The 22,572-nt window shown below is 39.1% G+C and overlaps 1 long non-coding RNA gene across 1 annotated transcript in view; it reads right to left on the reverse strand.

Annotated features, from left to right (window-relative positions):
- Positions 1-15,107: 15,107 nt before the first annotated feature.
- LOC126976904 (uncharacterized) overlaps positions 15,108-22,572 on the reverse strand; it is a 43,332-nt gene continuing 35,867 nt past the window's right edge. The window contains exons 2-3 of the long non-coding RNA XR_007732002.1: positions 16,171-16,351; positions 15,108-15,344 (exon numbers count right to left, since the gene is read on the reverse strand). This is a non-coding gene — a long non-coding RNA (uncharacterized LOC126976904). The remainder of the gene's footprint in view (positions 15,345-16,170; positions 16,352-22,572) is intronic.

The following is a 22,572-nucleotide window of genomic DNA, read 5'->3' on the forward strand; positions in this document are numbered from 1 at the left end:
GTCACTCGCTAACCATAACCATTACTTTTTTGTACCATCTTCACCACCACTCTTTCTTCTCTCGCGGTGGCAGCATGTACGGTCAACAGCATGTCGACTGTACATCACGTTTCGCGTGTCAGCGTTTACGTCGCCTCGCGTTATTTCCTAAGTAATATTGTAACCAGTTCGCGACAAGCCGCCGATCGATTCGCGTGCTCATTACCATACCAACATTTTACCATTTTACCATATAGCATAAGTTAAGGTTTCAATATACCATTTGAGCCTAACTTGTGTTTTACTCTGTACGGAACCAAACCACCGTACACTCATATATATGGGAACAACTTTTTCTTATTTGCATAAAGCTGGAAAAGTGCACGAACACAGCGAGGCTTAAAAAATAATATATAGACGCAAAAGTTAAGCCAGATGAACTATTTTTAATAAATGCCGGTGGTACGTTGTCCAATCCCACACCTTTTGCAATATCTAGAAATTTTAGCTTTTTACCGATGTCCTTCTGATTTATTTGTATGCCTGCATGATTTACACTAAGGTCTAGATAGAATTTTTTATTAGATGATGAATCTAAATGATAAGAACTATTTGATTTATCATATACCGAAGCAAAATAACTAGAAAACATACCGCAAATTTCAACTCCTCTAGTTGTGGTTTTAACTCCGTTACTCATTGCAGCTGGATGTGAGCTAAAATTACTACGCATACTCTAAAGAGTTAAGGAACGTCCAAAATGCTTTCGGATTTCTCTGAGAGATATACATATGTTATCCCGACCGTGTCTTTAGTCCTATATAAGATAGACAATTGCACTATACATTATTTTGTTATATTTTAAGAGTTTTAGACAGCGTTTTTATTTGAAGCTCCCAGACGGCTTACTTTTTCGGACACAAAATAAACTTTCTATATTTAACTGGGTATCGTGTATCAGTACACATTTACGAAAATTGCTGCAAAACCGTCGCAGGATATGATTTTCGTAATTTATTTTTTCTACTGTGATGTTTGTATTGGTCCTTCTCCTTAAATATCTCTTTCTCTAATACCTCTGGATTTGCAGATATCTAATTGGTCAGTAATTTTCACTCCCCGTCCATAACAATACTCATTACTAATAGTTGAAGTAAAATTTTACTTTAAATAAGTTGTCTTTTAATAATTTGGTAAAATAAAAGTATTATAGACAACCTCATGATTTATTACAATAGAAATTGTACATAAGCAGTGCCTCAGAAATCTTCAACAGCTTTTATGAAATTGTCCATGTATTTCCCAGTGGGGTCGAACTTCTTGACGAAGTCTCCGTAATATTCGGGATTGTTTTTCTCCAGACCCTGCATAAACGTATGAGCCAAATGCTTCAGTTTAGGGCTGCATTGATCACATGCTGCTTCTACTGTATCTTGTGCTATATCTGAGAAATAAACAAAGCGATTATTATATAAAAATACTCAAAATAAAGTTTCAATTTACAACCGAAAACAAATCAGCCAAAACTGCAGAAAAAACACACTTGTAGTGTTTCCTGAGCTATTTATGAATATAAACAAAATTTACGAACAATGCGCAACTCAAACCCTCGACCCCTTCTTGTCCCGTCCGAGCGCTCTTCCACTGAGCCAACCTGACTTCGACTTACGTTTCGTTCATAAATCAATTTATGTTTTGATCAACTCTCAGGTTGTGACTTCACCTACAGGATCTACGTTACACCTACTCAACCCCAATATTTGCAAAATATTAGAAAATTTATTTGAGATGTTGTTGTTATCAAACAAACTGTTTATATTTTTAAATATCAGAAATCACCATAGAGTGTAAATAACAAATTCACTTACTGTTTGTCTGTCGATATCTATGCTTAGATCCTTTAAACTACGCAACGGACTTTGATTTAGAGGCGGTTTTTTTAAATAGATTTTTAACTTCGTTCTGCCGACGACATTGTTCACTTTAGGGCCTACTCAATAAGAATGGCAGATGAGGAAAGCCAGAATATGGTCCCCTTCATATACTTTACTATAATTTTGTTTCATAGCTTTTTTTCGGAGAATTAAAACTTTCAACTTGTGTACTCGGCATAGAAATCATAGCAGTGCTTCCTCGGGAATTATTAAAAATTTTGGGATAAAGTGTATTCTCCATGAAGCCCTGATAATATTTTTTGTAATTTATTATAAGTTAGTTACTTAAATTAACGCCTAAAAGCGTAACAACCTAACAGCCATTAAATTAATATACATACCTTTATAACTCTGAAATTCACCACACGGTGCTTTATCCAAGAAACATTCGACTGCGACTTTAAAACTGGCCTTATCGTTTACCAATGCTTCCATATCGAAGTCTTCATTTACCTCATAACTTGCCATTCCAAAACATGCACCACATAAAACAGCAAGCACTACAGCTTTGGTCATTGTACACTGTAAAATATTAGAAATGCTTTATAAAAATTATTTGTTGTTTCATTTTTTTTAAATTTCAATCAGTTTGTTTAAATTCCTACATGCGATCGTATTAAATATAAAGTAACTCCAAATGTTAAGAGCTATCATGCAGTGATGAGAAGGCTTTCTTATAGTTGGAAAGAGGCTATAAAATCTCCGGTGTGCCGACGAAACATTTTTGTGGCTACTTCCATCTAGGATAATATGAGTGAGCTGTTTCAACGACTTGAAATATAAAATGGCAATATAGGCCTAGCAGTGAACTGAGCAAAAACTGAGGTGAAGATAGGTGATCCAGCCGTAAAGCTAATAAATGGCATATGCAACATTCTTGGCATTAATAACATCAACTACTATATTATATACTTGGGCTTACGCAACAAACGTCATATTCTAGAGATATCTGGCATACGAGTAACCAAGACATATCTTCCATGTCTTATAAGAATTATATTAATATTTTAATACAATATTATTATAATAATATCATTATATTGAACAGTACTTACCATCTTTATATACTCGTATTGCTTCAGCTTACTCACACTGCTCCTGTGTTACAACTGAACATTGAGAATAATGATGCATTTATATAAAGGAATGTTTAATATATTTGTTAAAATTATAACAACATCCTTGTCATTATTTCACCTTAACATTCATTTTTTTCTTACCATTCATATAGTAATAATCGCCATGTACCAGCTATAATTTAAAGATATAATAACCTCTTCCTATAACTATTCTTTTTCATACCGCTCTACGTTAAGAAAATCAATTTTAAAGATATTATAATATTATAATTACAAAAAAAAAACAAAAAAAAACTTTAAAAACTTTATACTTACTGTTTTCTCCTAGTTGCGATAGTCAATAAAATCTCTTTCCGTATTTTTTATTCAGTAGGACATCTTCATACTGACACTCTACCTCGATCAGAAAATTTCTTCTCCTGGAAAATTCAGGACATTCAGAAACATATTCCTCCCATCTGTACTTTTTTTAATAAACGAATTCAGAAGCACAATAAGAATGGAGAAGCATCCTACACAATTATTATCTAAACGACATGGACAAAAAAGTAAATTCCATGTACACATATATCTTAATACATACATACATAGTCAATGCATTTTATAATAAGAAATTTATTCAATTCTTGTATTAGCGCGTGCGTAGGAAATCTTATGATATTATTAAAATCGGCGTGTATAGGAAAATATTTATGCATTGCGTTACACTGACAACTTAATTCATTAAATTAATACATTCATTTAATCATTGATCACTGATTTATTTATTATCATTTTATCAATTTAATTATTTTAAGCGTATATTGCGATTTGCGTGCGAATTGTGTAGCTAGGTGACAATTTGGTTACATTATCATGCGGTGCAAAGAGAATTTAAACACTATGCTTAAGAGACGAGAGTGCCATATAAAATAATTAGAAATGTCGCTTGTATTGTATTGTACTAAATCTTAATCCCAACATAAACAACTAATGACGTAATATCAGAGCTGCTAATACAATAAATATATAGGGTTGGAATCAAACCATAATCTTTATCGATAAATATATAAATTATATATATTTTAAGGTTCTCTTTAGTTAATTTTAAGATGGATCTTAACCAAGTCTAACTATATAAATGATTTTAGTTTTCTTTAGTGTTAATTCTGCCAATTATTGTTTTTAAAACAATTCGACACTTGTTTCGTACCTCTACACGAGGCATCCTCAGGAGGTAATAAAAAATAAACAAAAACATTTAATTAATTCAGAACTTTATCCCGTCCCACCACAATCAATTACCAAATATGTGGGTAGTTTGCCATATATTAGTCCAATATCAGATAAAATAGCTAGAATATTTAGGAAAAACAATATTAATGTGTCTTTCCGAACGAATCACAATGTCAGTCAAATATGTAATGGCAAAGATCGATTAAATAATTCCGAAAAATCCGGTGTTTATAAACTAAGTTGTGACACTTGTAACGGGGTATATATAGGTCAAACAGGTTGAATTTTCGATATTATATTAAAGGAACATATTGCTGCATTTAGGAATAATCATCCCGAAAAATCACACTTCGCGAAACATTTAATTACAGGTCACTCAAACACAAAAATAATATGTTTACATTGTTTAATGAACAAACAAATTTAGTCCCATCTCCTTTGTTACGTGCCGACCAATCACAGCACGTCATTTCATGGAATGAGGGTATAAAAGAGCGGCTTCCGGCTCATTTTATTCAGTTTTATTCATTTTATTCAGAGACTTCGACTGCCTTCGTGTGCTGAGTCTGCTAGCGACTCGCACCGGCGCTCGGGCCCTTATAGTGTTTCAGCATACTGTGCTACTTTGTACTGAAACCTTGTTTTTGCCACGGTTGGTGTTCTGGGTAAACACGACACCCCCTCCGGTCTGGGTTCGGTCTGCCTCCTGAGGTGGAGCCCGGTGGGGTGCTGGCGTGCCAGCACCTCCGCTTGGGCCGCGCCTAAAGGCAAGGCAAAAAAAAAAAATAATAATATAAAAAAAACAGCATGCCACCACCAATCCTGCCGCTGATGTCACAGCGACGCGCGACTCAACCGCGCCCACTTCGACGTAAGGTTTTTGTGCGGTCGGCAATCTCCGGCCTTGAGGCCGGGCTGGACGCAATGATAGCGTCCGGCCAAGCAACCCTCGCTGCTGGCGCAACGAGGCACCCCGAAGCCGCTCAAGCGGGTCCTTCAACGGGAGCCGGTGAAGCGACCTTCGCAGCGAGTCCGCTGACGCCGTCACCGGCTCCATCCATGGAATCGTTGCCGTCCATCGTCCGACCAGCAACGCCCAGGCGACGAGTGATGCCCACGACTGCCGCTACGCCTATTCCTGCCGTACGCACGGCGACGCCTGCAACGGCGAATCATACCGCGCAAGCGCCTCACCCACGTCAGCCACGATATCCCGCCACGCAGCCTGGTATACCCGTGGGGCGTTTCCCCTCGCCTCCTCATAGAGGAGAACACAAAACCTCGGCACGAACACCACCGAGTATGCCGACCCTGTCGCCAGGCTCTCCAATGGAGACCGCGACAAGCCCAACATACGCGGCTACTACCGCGTCCAAAAAGACGCCGACGACGGGCGACGTCACCGCATCCGCCGCCTCCGCCACCGCTACCGCTGCGACCGCCGCCACCACCTCAGCCACTCCGACCACCAAAGCTACCCACCGCTGATTGTGGAGGTGCTTCCCGACTGGCCGACGCATTTCCGGGAGCTCAAAAAGCTACTCGGCCACACACCTAACGGACGCCCGTTTGGCAAAGGCGTCCGCTTCATCCCCAAGTCGGACCAGGAGTTCCGCCACATCCAGCGCTACCTCACGCAGCTGGAAAGTGTCGCTGGAATCTCCTGGTTCTGCTACTCGCTCCCCGCGGAGAGGAGCGCTAAGGTAGCAATACGGGGCCTGCCGGCAAACACAGAGCCGGCACAAGTGGACGCGGAGCTGCGTGAGCTCGGATACGTCCCGGAGCACGTGCGCGCGATCCCCGCGCGCCCAGGCAGACCGGGATGTCTGATGTTCGTGCAACTCCAGCGTACGCCAAATCTCATCCCGGGTATATATGAGGTGCACGAGCTCCTCTGTATGCCCGGGATCACCATCGAGGCGTGGCGCGGCAGAAAGGGACCAGCGCAGTGCCATCGCTGCCAGCAGTTTCGGCACTCCTCGCACAACTGCCACCGGCCCATTGCCTGTGTGCGGTGTGGGGACAACCATCCTGCACGAGAGTGCCAGCGCCCCAGGGAGGACCCGCCGACGTGCGCCAACTGCGGTGGCGCGCACACGGCGAACAACGCAAACTGCCCGGTGTTCCACAAAGAGACGCGCAACCGCCGGGCGGGCACCATCGCACGCACCGCCTCAACAGCGCGCGCGTATCCTCCCACTGCCCACGCATTAGAGGCCGACGCGCCCGGCTCGCTCATGGCTGTCGCCAACCAGCCACGGCAACCGGTTAAACGCCGACGCAAACGCGGGAAACGCGCTCAAGCGCGCCAAGGCGCCCTACCTGCCGCACCACCTACTGCGACACGCGCTGCTGCGCCCGCCGCACTGCAGCCTACCGAGCGCAGTACGAAATCGTCCAAGCCCACCGTGGTCGCCGCCCCCGCAGGGGGGACGAAGGCGAAGCGAGTGACGCCGCTGGACCCGCGACTCACCAAAGTTATCAGCACATTGAATCATGTGCTGATGGCCATCCAGGAGCAGCGTGACCCTATTCCGCTGATCCTGGGTTGCATCACGGAGCTCTGCACCTTTTATGGCTGAGCTCCGCATCGTGTTTTGGAACGCCGACGGGCTTTCATCACAAAAAGCCCGTCTCTTCAAGACTTTGCTTTCTCAGCGTTGAGTGGACATCGGCCTGATCAGCGAGACTCACCTCAGACCGGTAGACAAGTTGAAGGTTTCCGGATACTACGTCTACCGGGAGGACCACGCCTCGCCGATCGGGACTGCTTACAGGGGATTAGCAGTCTTGGTCCGTCGGAACGTCATTCACCAACTGCTGCCAGTACCTCAACTGCAGACGTCGTACGCCCTAGGCGTGGAGATCTGCATCGAAAATCAGCCCACCCGTGTGTTCGCTTTCTACAAGCCGCCGCAGAACCGACTCGCAGTGGCTGATGTCCACACCTTGTTGGACTCGCTGCTGCCCACGATTGTCGCGGGCGACTTCAACGCGAAACACACGGCGTGGAACTCCAATATCGTGAGCCCAGATGGCAGACGCCTCCTGGACGACGCAGATCGCCACGGTTACCAGGTGCTAGGACCAGAGGTCCCGACGCACTACCCGTACTGTGCAGCCCACATGCCAGACGTCCTTGACATAGCCGTCACGTGCGGCCTAGCTGCCGCACCGTCGTTAGACGTTCTGGATGACCACCTCATCTCCGACCACCAAGCAGTCCTTTTGACGCTGAAGACAACCCCGATGACGACATCGCTGCCTTCTCCGAAGCATCGCCAGGACTGGCGAATCTTCGCCGAACACATGGCCGAACATTCGCCATCCTTTAGAGTAGAGAGCCCTGCATACGTTGATCGACTCGCCACGGACCTCAGCGCAACAGCGTCCAATGCGCTTCGAGAGTCCAGACTCGACGCTGCATCTACTCGTAGACAACCCCAGCTCCCTGCCTACATACAAGCGATGATCGAGGAGAAGAGGAAGCTGCGAAGGCAATGGCAAAACCTGCGGTGCCCGACCATGAAGACGCGGCTGAACGCTCTGGCTGCCAAGATCTCAGACGCACTGGAGACAGTTGCAGACGAATCCTGGCACTCCGCCATTGAGCGAGCCGGTGACGACTGGTCTGGCATGCACCGCCTATGCTGCCAACTCTCCGGGAAGCCCTCCCCGATTAGACCCCTCATGGCCAGTGACGGAACCCCACGTTACCGAGCTGAGGATCGAGCGGAGAAATTTGCGGACTACCTGGAGACGCAGTTTACACCCAACCCGACCGCAGATGTGCAGCACGTAGAGACCATCGAGCGACATGTAAAGAACTACTTCGAGTCGCCGATAGTACCGACAGAAGACCCCGTCGTGTTCTCCCCCGGACAAGTCCAAAGGATGATTCGGCGAACTAGACTGCGCAAAGCACCCGGCCCTGATCGAGTCACCAACGAAGCCCTGCGTCACCTACCTCCGCGAGCAATCGCGACTCTGACGCGGCTCTTCAACGGAATCCTCCGTACCGGGCACTTTCCATCATCGTGGAAGCTCGGCCGAGTCATCCTGATTCCCAAGCAAGGCAAGAACATCATGCTGCCTGGGAGTTACCGTCCCATCACTCTTCTATCCACCACCTCGAAAGTCTTCGAGAAGCTACTGTTGCTGCACATCACGCCGCATCTTTAGCCACGCGACGAACAGTTCGGTTTCCGTGCCGAACACTCCACCACTTTACAAGTGACGAGGGTACTGCACCATCTCGCTACCGCCTACAACAAGCGAGAGCAGTCTGTTGCAGTATTCCTCGATATGGAGAAGGCGTTCGATCGCGTCTGGCACGCCGGCCTCGTGTACAAGCTGTCCACGTCTACTACTCCCCGCCGAGTAGTTAAGACTGTGGCCACCTTTTTGGAAGACAGACGTTTTCAAGTGGCGGTTGAAGACGCTCTGTCCACGGAGCGCCCCATCCGAGCTGGTGTGCCCCAGGGAAGCTGCCTGTCGCCCGTCTGGTACAGCAGATACACGGACGACATTCCAGTCGCCGACGGCGCCATTTTAGCGCTGTATGCTGACGACGCGGCGTTCATTACCACCTCGCTGAATGCCCCGCATGCAACGCTGAAGATGCAGCGAGCACTGGACGCGATTCCCACCTGGCTGAAGGACTGGAGACTCAAGGTCAATGTGGCGAAGAATCAGGCGATTTCCATCGGGCGGGTGCGCCTATTGCCGCCCCCGGTGTCACTCATGGGCGAGACCGTCGTATGGTCCCCGAAGGCCAAATACCTCGGCGTGACCATCGACAGGACACTCTCGATGCGGCCCCATGTTAAGAACGTGGTTGCCCAGACGCGCGCCGCACGGAACGTTCTCCGACCCGTGCTGGCGTATACAAGGCGTACGTTCGCACGCGACTCACCTACGCTGCCCCCGCCTGGTTTGCGCTGACAAGCGAGACGGGTCGCAAGTCGCTGCGAGTGCAGCAGTCGCTGACGCTCCGCACCATCTCCGGAGCACCACGCTTCGTACGAAATCAGGTCATCTCCAGAGACCTGCGCATGGAGAGCCTGGACGACTTCGTTCGTCGCCTGAGCACCTCTATGTTCGCGCGCGCCGATGGAGCGCGATCCCAGCATTTGCGTGGCATCGCGCCATACCATCGACGACCGCCGGACAGAAGAGGACTACCACGTGACCTAGTCTCCTAGGACACGACTGCTTCCTCGCCGCTGGCTGATGGGCGCTCACCGGTACACTACCGGCGGGCTCGACCTCGCTGAGCGGCGGGCGCAAGCTAACCACGGACCTACAAACCGGCTGCAGTCCGCAGATCGCTCGTGACACTACGCGGGCTTGATCGCACTGTAGCAAGATACCACCGGACATGACACCACGGACCAACCGGTCCCACCCAGTGCCCCGTCTGTAGTTGCAGGCGGCGTTTATACTACTGAAAGGGGCCATCGCCCCGAACAGTTACCCCGAGGCCCGTAAGGACCTACGCGGAAGACCCACCAGATTTTATTCAGTCTCGTGCCAGATTTAGGCGAGACAACACGTACTGAGGATGCCTCGTGTAGAGGCGAAACACGTGTCGAATTGTTTTAAAAACAAATATTGGCGGAATTAACACTAAAGAAAACTTAAATCATTTGTATAATTATGGATTTCCGCAAAGTAACGCCTAATTCAATAAATTTTCAAGTCTAACTAGTTTAAACTAGGGATACGTTTTAATTATCAAAAAAACGGTTAACATAATTAATACTTTTGTGTTGTGTAGTAGTTACGGTGTAGACCTGCATTAAATGTTTTTGAAGTCGTAGACATGGGTACTAAATCTGAAATTATAACAGAATACATATTAACAGAAATAATTAGTTAGCCCTACTTTTAGGCTTTAAATAGTTTCTGCACATCATGTACAATATAATATAATAAAAATAATTTAAAATAAAATAACGACAATCGATAAAATTGTGCCAAACACTATAGATACATTAAAATATTATCATTTGTAATCCAGGTGAATTAAACCAGTACTCTATTACTTTTAATCACTCTAAGCATTCTTTATTAGCTTATCAATTGTTCTTTAGTGCTTACCTTTCTTTATTCAAAAAAAAAATTTGTCATGAAAATTCTCTTACTCCCATTTGACCGGACGGATTTTAAAACACATATTTTACCCTAGCTAAGTAATATCTTACACAATAATTATTCTATAAATAATTCAGTAAATTACCCTTTATAATACCTGAAAAAAGGAAAAGAAAAAGATACGAAATATAGTTCTATAATTGCGTTCATTCTTGCTTTCTCGACTTCACTCTTATATATTGAAACAACTTTTGCTTGTTTGCATAAAGCTGGAAAAGAGCCCGAACACAGCGATGCTTTAAAAATAATATATAGACACAAAGGTAGGCTAGATACGATAGCACTATACATTATTTTGTTATATTTTAAAAGGTAAAGACAGCGTCTTTATTTCACGCTCCCAGGCGGCTTATTTTTTTTGGACACCTCCAATGAATATTGTAAATGTAGCCCGTCGTACCAATCTGGTATGGATTTCTTTGGCGCTGAACACTAAGGTGTTCCAAATTTAAAAAGTGCATGGCTGAACGGCTGCACTAGTCGTTCGACTCTATAGAAAGTGATCAGCAGTGCAATACTCTAAGCAACACGAGCTCCAGCTCAATTTCTTATTCACTAACTTCGCTCAGGCACCATTAGCGCCATGAAGATTTACGGATTTTTATGGAACTACTCAAGGTTGAATAGTTTCACAGTTTTTCTATGACAATCGGTATTCGCTCAGCAAAAAATGCCTAGCCTTCAACGACCACCTCACTCTCACACATTTATGCTGGAAAAGACCTCGAACACAGCGATGCTTTAAAAATAATATAAAGAGACAAAGTAAAGACAAATCTATGATTCACTCAAATAAACAAACTTTGATTGTTTGATGCTAGGTGAATATTTATGCTAATGTGTGGTGAATAATGACTGCTCGTGCAATTTGTATAACGTATATATTAAAACAACCCAAAAAATCAGATGATTTACGATAGCGTTGTGAAGAACAATTTATTTCGAACTATCTCCCTTCGTTGAAAGTTAAATTAATTAGTTGTTCACTGCATCTCCGTCAGTGCGACGGATAGGATTTGCTGACGGACCTTTTTTTCAAGGGCAGAATGTTTATCTTTCCAGTACTAAAACAAGCAAACTTAAAATAGGTGCTAGAAAATATATTACATTAAATAGTGGCTCAGTGGGCAATGGAGATACTCCGAGCATAGCCCATGTTCGGAGTTTCCCTGCGAGATCGAATCAGAAATGAGGAGATCCGTAGGAGAACTCAAGTTACCGACATAGTCCAGTTGATTGCGAAGCTGAAGAAGCAGTGGACGTATTCCGGCTAATGATGATGATGATGACGATGAAATATATATTAGGTTCTATGTAAGAAATAAAACCTTAAAAAGTCAACTGACCTTAGCCCCTGGTTTTCAAGTCTTATAGCCTAAGAATATGATGGTCCAGTGGGCGCGTCCTCTAATTGATTCGGCGTCGGACTACGGTTCGGTCCGGGCGGTAATAGTCATAATTTTGTACGCTAGACTATGCGTCATACCATCGGAAATGGTCCGCTACCAGACCACGTACGTGGGATTCCCCTCACCATTTGAAAATAGTGGTAACTTTCTGCAACGCTCCTCTAAAACCACAGCGCGAGTTTGTCTCGTAATGGGCTACGCTGAAAACCTGCGCTGTAGCATTTGCTACAGCATACGCTGAGCGGTGTCCATTTTCGCATCATTCTTGATTGTATTGTTGATTATATAATTATGTCCACAAATATTATTTAACTTATAGCGATATTGTTTTATTTTACTTTAACGTTTATAATTAAACTTTGTAAATTAATTTGTGTGATGATGATGTGAAATAAAATATGTCTATGTCTAATATGGTTTCTAGCATGAGCAGTATGGGCGTGTCCCGAGGCAAAAACATGTACGTATGTATGTAAAACATAAAAAATACTTACAATTAGATTTTATAATGTACTATAAAATAAAATAGGAAGAGTGAAGGGGCGGGCCAAACGAAGTTTTTTTTCGAAAACAACAAGCGTTTCGTTTTAGTTTTATTAATTTAGAGCATTGTTAACAAGATGGCCACGCTCGTCTACGAGGACCCTAGTCCCCACTGCCTTCTCCCCGCGGTGGAATCTGGACCAAATACAATGGAACCACTCGGGAAGCACCAGCTTTCAAATAAAAAAATAATTATCAAAATCGGTTCACCCACTCGAATGTTTAAAGGAAACAAACATAAAAAAATCCTTTTCAATAAACTGCGTTCGTCGCTAAGCGAGTGTTAATATTGTAGTAGTGTTTAAAAATCGATATAAAAAGATATAGTGCCTATACATTAGTGAATTAAGTGTTAACATAAAGTTTGCAGTCTAAATAAACATATATATTGTTAACTAAACTTAATAATCGTAAAATATAGTAAAAAGTGTAGTTATAAGTAAGTCACGTGTGTGCTCGTAACTATTGCATCATCTTTCATTAAGTGCTAAGCAAAGTGACTTAACATCATCTATCGTTACATCACCGGCATTGGAGATAATAAGAGAAGTACTTTTTCTGTATTGGAAATAATATTAATATAAATTTAATGTCAAAAGTGACTCAAATGTATATAAACGCCATCTAGTTCTTCAACCTAAAATTATTCAGTATACTGGATTGTCTCACTTGGAACTGTTATAAAACTTAATTGGACTATAAAGTAGCAAGAAATTTTTATTAAGTGTAGCTGTAGTTAGTACCAGTAAAAACCTAACGAAACCCCGTGAGTGTAGAAGTTGAAGGGCAACTTACGTCTATTTGTTTGTTACGTAGAAACTAGATAACACGGTGCGTAAAATATAAAACAAACAAAAATGAGTACACTACACGACATTAACTCTATAAATTTAAATGTTAAGCTTATCGGTAAATACCTAAACTCTATTGATGTCCACAAGGGATCTGGTCCTGACGGAATACACCCACTATTAATAAAAAAGTGCTCCGACGCTTTAGCATTACCTATCATCTTATTATTTAAAAAATCTCTCCATGAAGGCCATGTACCGGATATCTGGAAACATGCATGGCTTACTCCTGTACCGAAAGGAAAAGTAAGCACTGACATTGAGAAATATAGACCAATCTCTAAACTGTGCCAATTCGACAAAGTTATGGAGAAGATTGTTACAGATGAGCTCTCAGCGGTTACACGTTGCCACATTAAGCCCAATCAACACGGATTTTTCAGAGGTCGTTCTGTGGATACAAATCTACTTGTACTCACATAATATATATTGCATGCCATGGAGGACGGTTGCCAGGTTGATGACGTTTTCACTGACTTTGCCAAATGTTTTGACAAAATTTGCCACAACACACTTTTGGCAAAGCTCTGGCGACTCGGTGTACACGGTGATCTCTTTAGATGGCTTAAGTCTTATGTTGAAAGGAGAAGTCAATCGGTAGTCCTGTGTGGTTACAAATCATTGCCAAAACAGGTCCATTCTGGGGTACCCCAGGGGTCTCATTTGGGGCCCTTGTTATTCACATTGTTCATAAATGACGTCACAAAACACCTAATATACTCCTCTTCGTTACTTTACGCCGATGACACCAAGATCTACAGACTGATACGCGATACCAGGGACTGTGAACTGTTACAACGTGATTTAATCAATTTCGAAAATTATTGTACAGAAAATAAATTGCTTTTAAACCTTGATAAGTGTAAATATATTAATTTCTCAAAAAATAAAACTATTATAGATTACGATTACACTCTGTATAATCACAAAATAGAAAAATTTACTCGAATTAGAGATCTTGGTGTTATCATGGATGCTAAATTGACTTTTATACCTCACATGGATTCCATTATATCTAAATCATGTCAGCAATTAGGACTAATACTAAGGTAAACCATTTAAGAACTCCCTTACCTTCAAGATACTATACAATAGCTTCGTTAAAAGTCATCTTGAGTTTGCGTGTGCGGTATGGAACCCTTATTTAAAATGTCATAATAACCGCTTAGAAAGAATACAACGAAAATTTGTAAAATCTTTGGACCTCAGGACAGAATATAATTATGTTGACTACTCTAAATCACTGAATCGTCACAAGTTTCAGCCATTGGAATCTCGCCGTAATTGTGTTGAATCCGTCCTTTTATACAAAATTGTTAATAGCTATATTGACGTCCCCTCACTACTAAATCAGATACATTTTAGAGTGCCTCGCAGGCGTGAGCGTCATTGTCGTATTAAAAACTTGTTTTATATACCACGTAGTAGAATACTTTATGGTGCAAATTCTTTTATTAAGCGTGCTTGTAAACACTTTAATGATAATGAAAATCTAGTTGACACAGATGTTTTCTTTGATAAAAAAATAAAAAAAAAATACCGACGTATTGAGAACCTCCTCCGTTTTTGAAGTCGGTTAATTAGTCAATGTAGAAGAGTAATAGCAATTTTTGAATTGTCAAGGTTTTTTAACAAAATAATCTTTCTATATTTAATCGGGTATCGTGTATCAGTACTCCTTTACGAATATTGCTGCAAAACCGTCTCAGGATATGATTTTCGAAATTTATTTCATTCTACTGTAATGATTGTATTGATCCTTCTCCTTAAATATCTCTTTCTCCAATAGCTCTGGATTTGCAGATGTCTAATTGATCGGTGTTTCATAAATTGTTATGGACGGGGAGTGAGAACCACATGAGTATTCACTCATTACTTATAGTTGATGTAAAATTTTACTTTAAGTAAGTTATCTTTTGATAATTTGGTAAAATAAAAGTATTATAGAAAACCCCATGATTTATTACAATGGAAGTTGTACATAAGCAGTGCCTCAGAAATCTTCAACAGCTTTTATGAATTTGTCCATGTATTTGCCAGTGGGGTCGAACTTCTTGACGAAGTCTCCGTAATATTCGGGATTGTTTTTCTCCAGACCCTGCATAAACGTATGGGCCAAATGCTTCAGTTTAGGGCTGCATTGATCACATGCTGCTTCTACTGTATCTTGTGCTATATCTGTAAAAAAAAAAAAGTGATTATTATTCAAAAAAGACTCAAAATGAAGTTTCAATCTACACCCGAACATAAATCGGGCAAAACTGCTGGAAAAAACGCACTTGTAGTGTTTTCTTAGTTCTTTATTAATGTAAACAAAAATTATGAACGATGGGGCGCAAACCCGCGACCCCTCCGGGTCCCGTCCAAGCGCTCTTCCACTGAGCCAACCCTTCAACTGACGTTTCTTTCATAAATGAATGTATGTTTTGATCAACTCTCAGGTTGTGACTCCACCTACAGGATCTACGTTACACCTACTTAATCCCAATATTTGCATAATATTAGGAAATTGACGTGAGATGTTGTTGTTATCAAACAAACTGTTTATCTTTTTGAATATCAGAAATCACTACATTGTGTAAGTAACAAATTCACTTCCTGTTTGTCTGTCGATATCTATGCTTAGATCTTTTAAACTACGCAATGGATTTTGATTTATTGGCGGTTTTTTTAAATAGATTTTTAACTGGATTCTGACCGTCACTTATTTCACTTTAGTGCCTACTCAATAAGAATGACAATGAACGAAAGCCAGAATAAAATCCCCATCATATACTCTTTAAATTTCGTTCCAAAGCTTTTTTTCGGAGAACTAAAACATTCAACTTGTGTACTCGGTATAGAAATCATAGCAGTGCCTACTCGGGAATAATTAAAAATTTTGGGATAACATGTATTCTACATGAAGCCCTGATAATATTTTATTGTAAATTATTATAAGTTAGTTACTTTAATTAAGGCCAAAAGCGTAACAACCTAACAGCCCTTATATTAATGTACATACCTTTATACATCTGAAATTCACCACACGGTGCTTTATCCAAGAAACATTCGACTGCGACTTTAAAACTGGCCTTATCATTTACCAATGCTTCCATATCGAAGTCTTCATTTACCTCATAACTTGCCATTCCAAAACATGCGCCACATAAAACAGCAAGCACTACAGCTTTGGTCATTGTAAACTGTAAAATATTAGAAAGGCTTTGTAATCAGCGGCAATCAGTTTTTTTAAATTCTTACATACGATCGTATTTCTTTATAAAATACTAGCTGACCCAGCAGACTACGAACTGCCTCAATAGATAAATAAACGACCTCAACTTTTGTATGTACGTCAAATAGTATTGTTTGCGTTCAGAAATTTAATTTGTGACAAAACTTAAGATATATCAATCTACATAAACATAATCTGAGAGATAGTTAACAACCAAATAGTCAAAACCAAGTAGTTAATCTACCAACTATAGTTAGCTAATTAATTTAATTTATTTATTTTTATAATTAATCAATATATCAAAATTCTAATTAGTTACTCATTTTAAACTATTCTTTCAATTTGATTTCTAAACGACGACGACGATTTTATTTAATTCTGAGCATTTGCATATTTATTCACCCTTTAAACCTTCCCTGGATTTCCACAAATAATTCAAGACCAAAATCAGCCAAATCGGTCCAGCCGTTCTCGAGTTTTAGCGAGACTAACGAACAGCAATTCATTTTTATATATAAAGATAGATAAAGTAACTCCAAATATTAAGAGCTATCATACAGTGATGAGAAGGCTTTCGTAGAAAGAGAGAAAGAGAAGGTTGGAAAGAGATAGCCTCTATTCAACTATAAGAAAGATTGAATTGAATGAAGAAAAATTTAAAATATCTCCGGTGTGCCGACGAAACATTTTTGTGGCCACTTCTATCTAAGATAATATGAGTGACCTGTTCCAATGGCTTGAAATAGAAAATGGCAACATCGGCCTTGCAGTGAACTGAGCAAAAACTAAAGAGAAGATAGGTGATCGAGCCGTAAACCTAATAAATATCATCTGCAACATTCCTGGCATTAATAACGTCGACTACTTTATTATATACTTGGGCTCCCAAATCAATAACAATAACGGCAGCTGTGTCCCTGAGACAAGAAGGAGAATGCAAATAGCAAATGATGATAATTATGTCCTGACCAAGCAATGTCATATCTAAAATTATTGTTATTACTAGATTGACTCGAGAACTGGGTAACCCTATCTTCCTGTATGGAATAGAAACTTGAACAGTCATCTGACTGTTCAATATATATTTTGATATCCCTCTAGATGCCGCATGTAATGTTAAGTTATATTAAATCGGTGACAGATAAGCATATTCCCGCATACACGGACACCAAGGACAATTAATATATTACGTTTGAATTATTCTTGGTTTTTGACACCACGTTGCCCATAGCCAATAATTTGGAGACAATTCTGAGAAAGAAATCAAGCGAATCATTGAAACTTTTTAAAAATCTAAAAAACAGTTGCGACTCCGATAACGACCAGCAAAAGAGACAATTCTGTGGATAAAAAAAAAACCTATTAATATTAAAAAGATCACAGAAATTAAGGAAAATAAATAGAGGTCTCAAAAATCTGCCCAAACTTTCAGGAATTTCCAGGAGTCGTCGCATCCTGACATAACATTTAATAAAATGTCGGATGGTTGAATAGTATATATAAAAAAGGGAAATTAGTAATTTTAGTTCAATTAAAAATATAACAGAACATGAATAAATTAATAATCATAATAAATTGGTTTTAGGTCTCGTGCAGTTTACTCAAGGACGTGTAAGATTGTATAATATGTTTCTTACAATTTATCATCACCGTATCGAAGTTTCGCTTGAAACGCAATATGACCTACCATCCGAAACATTATATTAGGACGCCTGTAATATTCTAGAGATATCTGGCATACGAGTAACTAAGACATATCTTTCATGTCATACAAGAATTATATTAATATTTTAATACAATATTATTATAATAATTTCATTATATTGAACAGTACTTACCATCTTTATATATTGACTCAGCTTACTCACACTGATCCTGTGTTATTACTGAACATTGAGAACTATGATGCATTTATATAAAGGAACGTATAATATATTTCACTTTAAGATTAATTTTTTTCTTGCCATTCAAATAGTAATAATCACCACTTCCCAGCTATAATTTAACGATATAATAACCTCTTCTTATAACTATTCTTTTTCATACCGCTCTATGTTAAGAAAATCAATTTTAAAGATAATATTATAATTATAATATTTTACTTTATTATTTACTGTTTTCTCCTAGTTGCGACAGATTATAAAATCTCTTTGCGTATTTTTTATTCAGTGGGAGATCTTCATACTGACACTCTACCTCGATCAGAAATTGAACTATCGATGGTAAATAGCTTGAGCTACAATCTTAACGCCAAATCAAAATTTCAGCTCCTGAAAAATTCAGGACATTCAGAAACATACCTCTCTCATCTGTACTTTCTCAACGAATTCAGAAACACAATAAGAATGGAGAAGCATTTTACACAATTATTATATAAACGACATGGGCAAAAAAGGACTTTCCATGAACACATACATCTAAATACCTACATACTACATACTACATAGTAATTGCATTCAATAATAAGAAATTTTGTGCTAACAAAGTATATTATTCGGAAGTTAAACTTCATTGGTAAACTTATTTTTAAATCTCGTTTATATTTATTCTAATCTATTCTCTAAATACTAATATGTTCTCTAAATCTCAATGTTTTTGTCAATATTACAAATTATATATTTTTTTATTAAAATTAATAAATGATATTTTTTTGACATTAATTGAGAGATTGAGATTTAATGAAATATTTTTATTTTATATTTTATGAAAAATTAGTAAATTAATTTCTTAAATGACGAGTGGCAAATTCAAATTCCACATGTTATTTTTAAATACTTTTTTCCCAACCTTAAACAAATACACATTAAAGATTGTAAATTAACAAAAAGATAACTTCATAGTAGATTGTATCATAAGGAAGAAAAGTAATATTTCACGGCGAGTGAGAGATTCTAGAGTAGATACGTGATCGCACCGAGGGATTCAAAGTACGTCTCCCGTGCCAAAAATATATTTTTCGCTCTACTTTTCATCACCAACTGTGAGGAATAGAAGGCGCCTCATATTTTATTGCAATATTATTATTTAACAACTAAATTGAAATTAAATAGAACCTAATAATAAAACAACTGAAAACTTATATTTACATCTCAGACAATTACGCAATTATTATGAAAATTGATTGCTACAGATTTATTAGGAATGGAGATTGCTGTATGTTGGTTTGAAGGGCGCCGTAGCTAGTGAAGTTACTGGGCAAATGAGACTTAACATCTTATGTCTCAGGGTGACGAGCGCAATTGTAGTGCCGCTCAGAATTTTTGGGTTTTTCAAGAATCCTGGGTGGCACAACGTTGTAATGAGCAGGGCGTATCAATTTCAATCAGCTGAATGTCTTACTCGTCCCGTCCCTTATTTTCATATAAAAAGGTAAAGACTGCATGCTAATTTCACTTATCATTCAATTCAAATGATTTTATTCAAAATAGGATGTGACACACTCCATTCCAATTTGAATGCCCTAGGCCTGAGAAGAACGGGCGCAAAAAACTTAGCGGGTTTTTTATTCATCAAAAAATATGTTTACAGGGTAACATTGTACAATTAAACTTATTATTTAATAGCTTGTGGGCGGTCGCTCCATTCCCAATTTGTGGTATCATTAAGAAAGTAATTTATGTTATAGCAACCTTTACCACACAAACGTTTTTTAACAATTCTTTTGAATAACGTAATACTTTGAACATTTTCTAGGATCTTCTTGTAAAATCATATACATCGCCCCACAAAAGACTTACTAAATCGACTTAGCCAAGTAGTAAGCATTATAACCTATGTCAATTCATGGTGCTTACATTATGTTTATGATGAATTACTAAATAAATGTACATGTGAGTTAAAAACTAAAACCAGAGAAAAAAATTATACAAAAATCATTTAAAAGTCTGCAATAACAATTGAGAATAATAGTTTTAAGGATAGTTAGAGAATCAAATAATAAGTGTTTTAGTTACAACTAAATAATGTAACAAAGTTCGAACCTCAGCTAAGTAAATATAATAATTATAAAATAAGAGAAAATAAACTAAAATTAGAATATTTTCTGTAATACGTAACACGACAAAGTAATTATATCACACTCATTACTGGCTGACTAGATTGCTAATAACTAATTTACGAATAGTGTTAGGTTAATCAATATTTATATCAGCTATTGAACTGAATTTATTTTATAATTTATACAAGCGAGGGATAGTGCAGTTGGCGCCAAAGACTGTTCTAGTACGACGCACGACCAGAGTAATTGCGGTCTGAATTGTTTCTTAGTAATTTATATAAAAACTCTAAGTCCTAAAATATCTTCTAAGTTTAAGAGTACATCTTGATAAACTGTATCAGTCTTTTTTATAGGAGACCACAATATTGTAAATCTTTGTATGACAGATGCGACCTGAACCTTTTCTGGACACGTTTCAGTCTTAAGTAGTGTGTAGAATAATGTGGACGTTAACCAACGCTACAGTACTCTAAATGACTGCGGACAAGGTTATTGTAAAGACATTTTTTGTTTTGGCTTCCTTAAAATTTCGACCTTGTTACATAATAAAACCTGATATTGACAATTTGTTTGTTACACTTTCTGTGTGGTAAGGATAAGACAATTTTCTATTAAGCATCCCAAGTATCTTATGAGTTCAATTTGCTTAAGAGTATTACTATACAGTTCATATTTTATCGGACTTATATAATTTTTGAGAGTAAATTCAATATACATACATTTAATACAGTTGCGTAAGAGTGGCATGGTGTTAGATTCACAACAATTGGTAAATTTACTTAGGTCGTTCTATAACAGAATCAAATCACTTGGTGAAGGAATTGTTCTCGTTATTTTTAAGTCATCGGCATATGAATATGGTGTGCAGTATTAAAAACATGAAACAATGTCGTTCACAATTAATAAAGTAGATAAAATTGGGCCAAGATGCGAACCCTGAGGTATACCTGATGTTACTGGATTAGTTTAAGAGCTTAAACCATTAACGGCCATGATAAAAGCCCATTCATCACCGAGTCTCTAAGCCCATTTATCGATAATTTTCCAATGATTATGAGGATCCACTATCCGAACGAAAACGAACAATCCACACTATCAAATGCCTTATTAAAATCGTTATCCACCTGCTTCTGCGAGTCAATAGCTTCTGAAACTAGCCCAATTAGTTGTGGTAGACCTACCTGGCGAAAATCCATGTTGATGCTCAAAAACGAAACGTTTAAAATCCGCTTGTATTATTGGACAAATTAAATATTCAAGCACCTTTGCGCGAACCAAAAGATAAGAAATATAGGTCTATAATTGCGTTTATTCTTGTTGCTTTCTCGATCTCACTCTTATATATTGAAACAACTTATGCTTGTTAACATAAAGCTGGAAAAGACTCCGAACACAGCGATGCCATAAAAAAGACAAATCGACAAAGTTAAGACAAATCTATGATTCACTCAAATAAACAAACTTTGATTGTTTGATGCTAGGTGAATAATGACTGCTCGTGCAATTTGCATAATGTATATATTATAACAGTCCAAAAAATCAGATGATTTACGATAGCGTCGTGAATCGATATCTATATCGTAACTAGAATAAGATTAATTAATTAGATTGTATAAAAATACGCTATTATTTTTATTCTTTTTAGTGCACATTATATCTATTGTTTTGGAATAGTGTTTTTGAAGGCGGTTGTTCATTTGTTAATTTTTTATTATTTTATGATTTTTAGTGAATTTGAAGTACACTAACTAACAATTTGTCAAAATATGTGTAAATATACTAAATTTTTCAATGAGAACAAGAACGTAAGTACTTTGCAATTTGATTACAGGTAGTGTTCCGTTACTTTGTCATGGATTCCGTAATCCGAACCTAACCAAACTCTCAATAAACTATATTTGAAGTATATCCTCTCCAATAAAAAAGAATCATCGAAATTGGTTTGCGCGATATTGAGTGATTCGTAAATTTATCATCCACTTTGCTATACGTATGAAAAGCAAAATTTAAGACTTTTATGGTTTTCTCATATTATTTTATGGTTTTCGCATGTTGATCACATAGAGATTATTAAAACGTTTAGATTAATTGGCGTTAAGAAAACTAAAGATCTCTGGGGAATCTCTGTTAACGTAGTGAAATCTGTAATAGAAATTGTAGCCAAAGACTTAGCTTTTATTTTCAATAAGAGT

This window comes from Leptidea sinapis, chromosome 42 (assembly GCF_905404315.1).
Source record: "Leptidea sinapis chromosome 42, ilLepSina1.1, whole genome shotgun sequence".
Lineage (NCBI taxonomy): Eukaryota > Metazoa > Arthropoda > Insecta > Lepidoptera > Pieridae > Leptidea > Leptidea sinapis.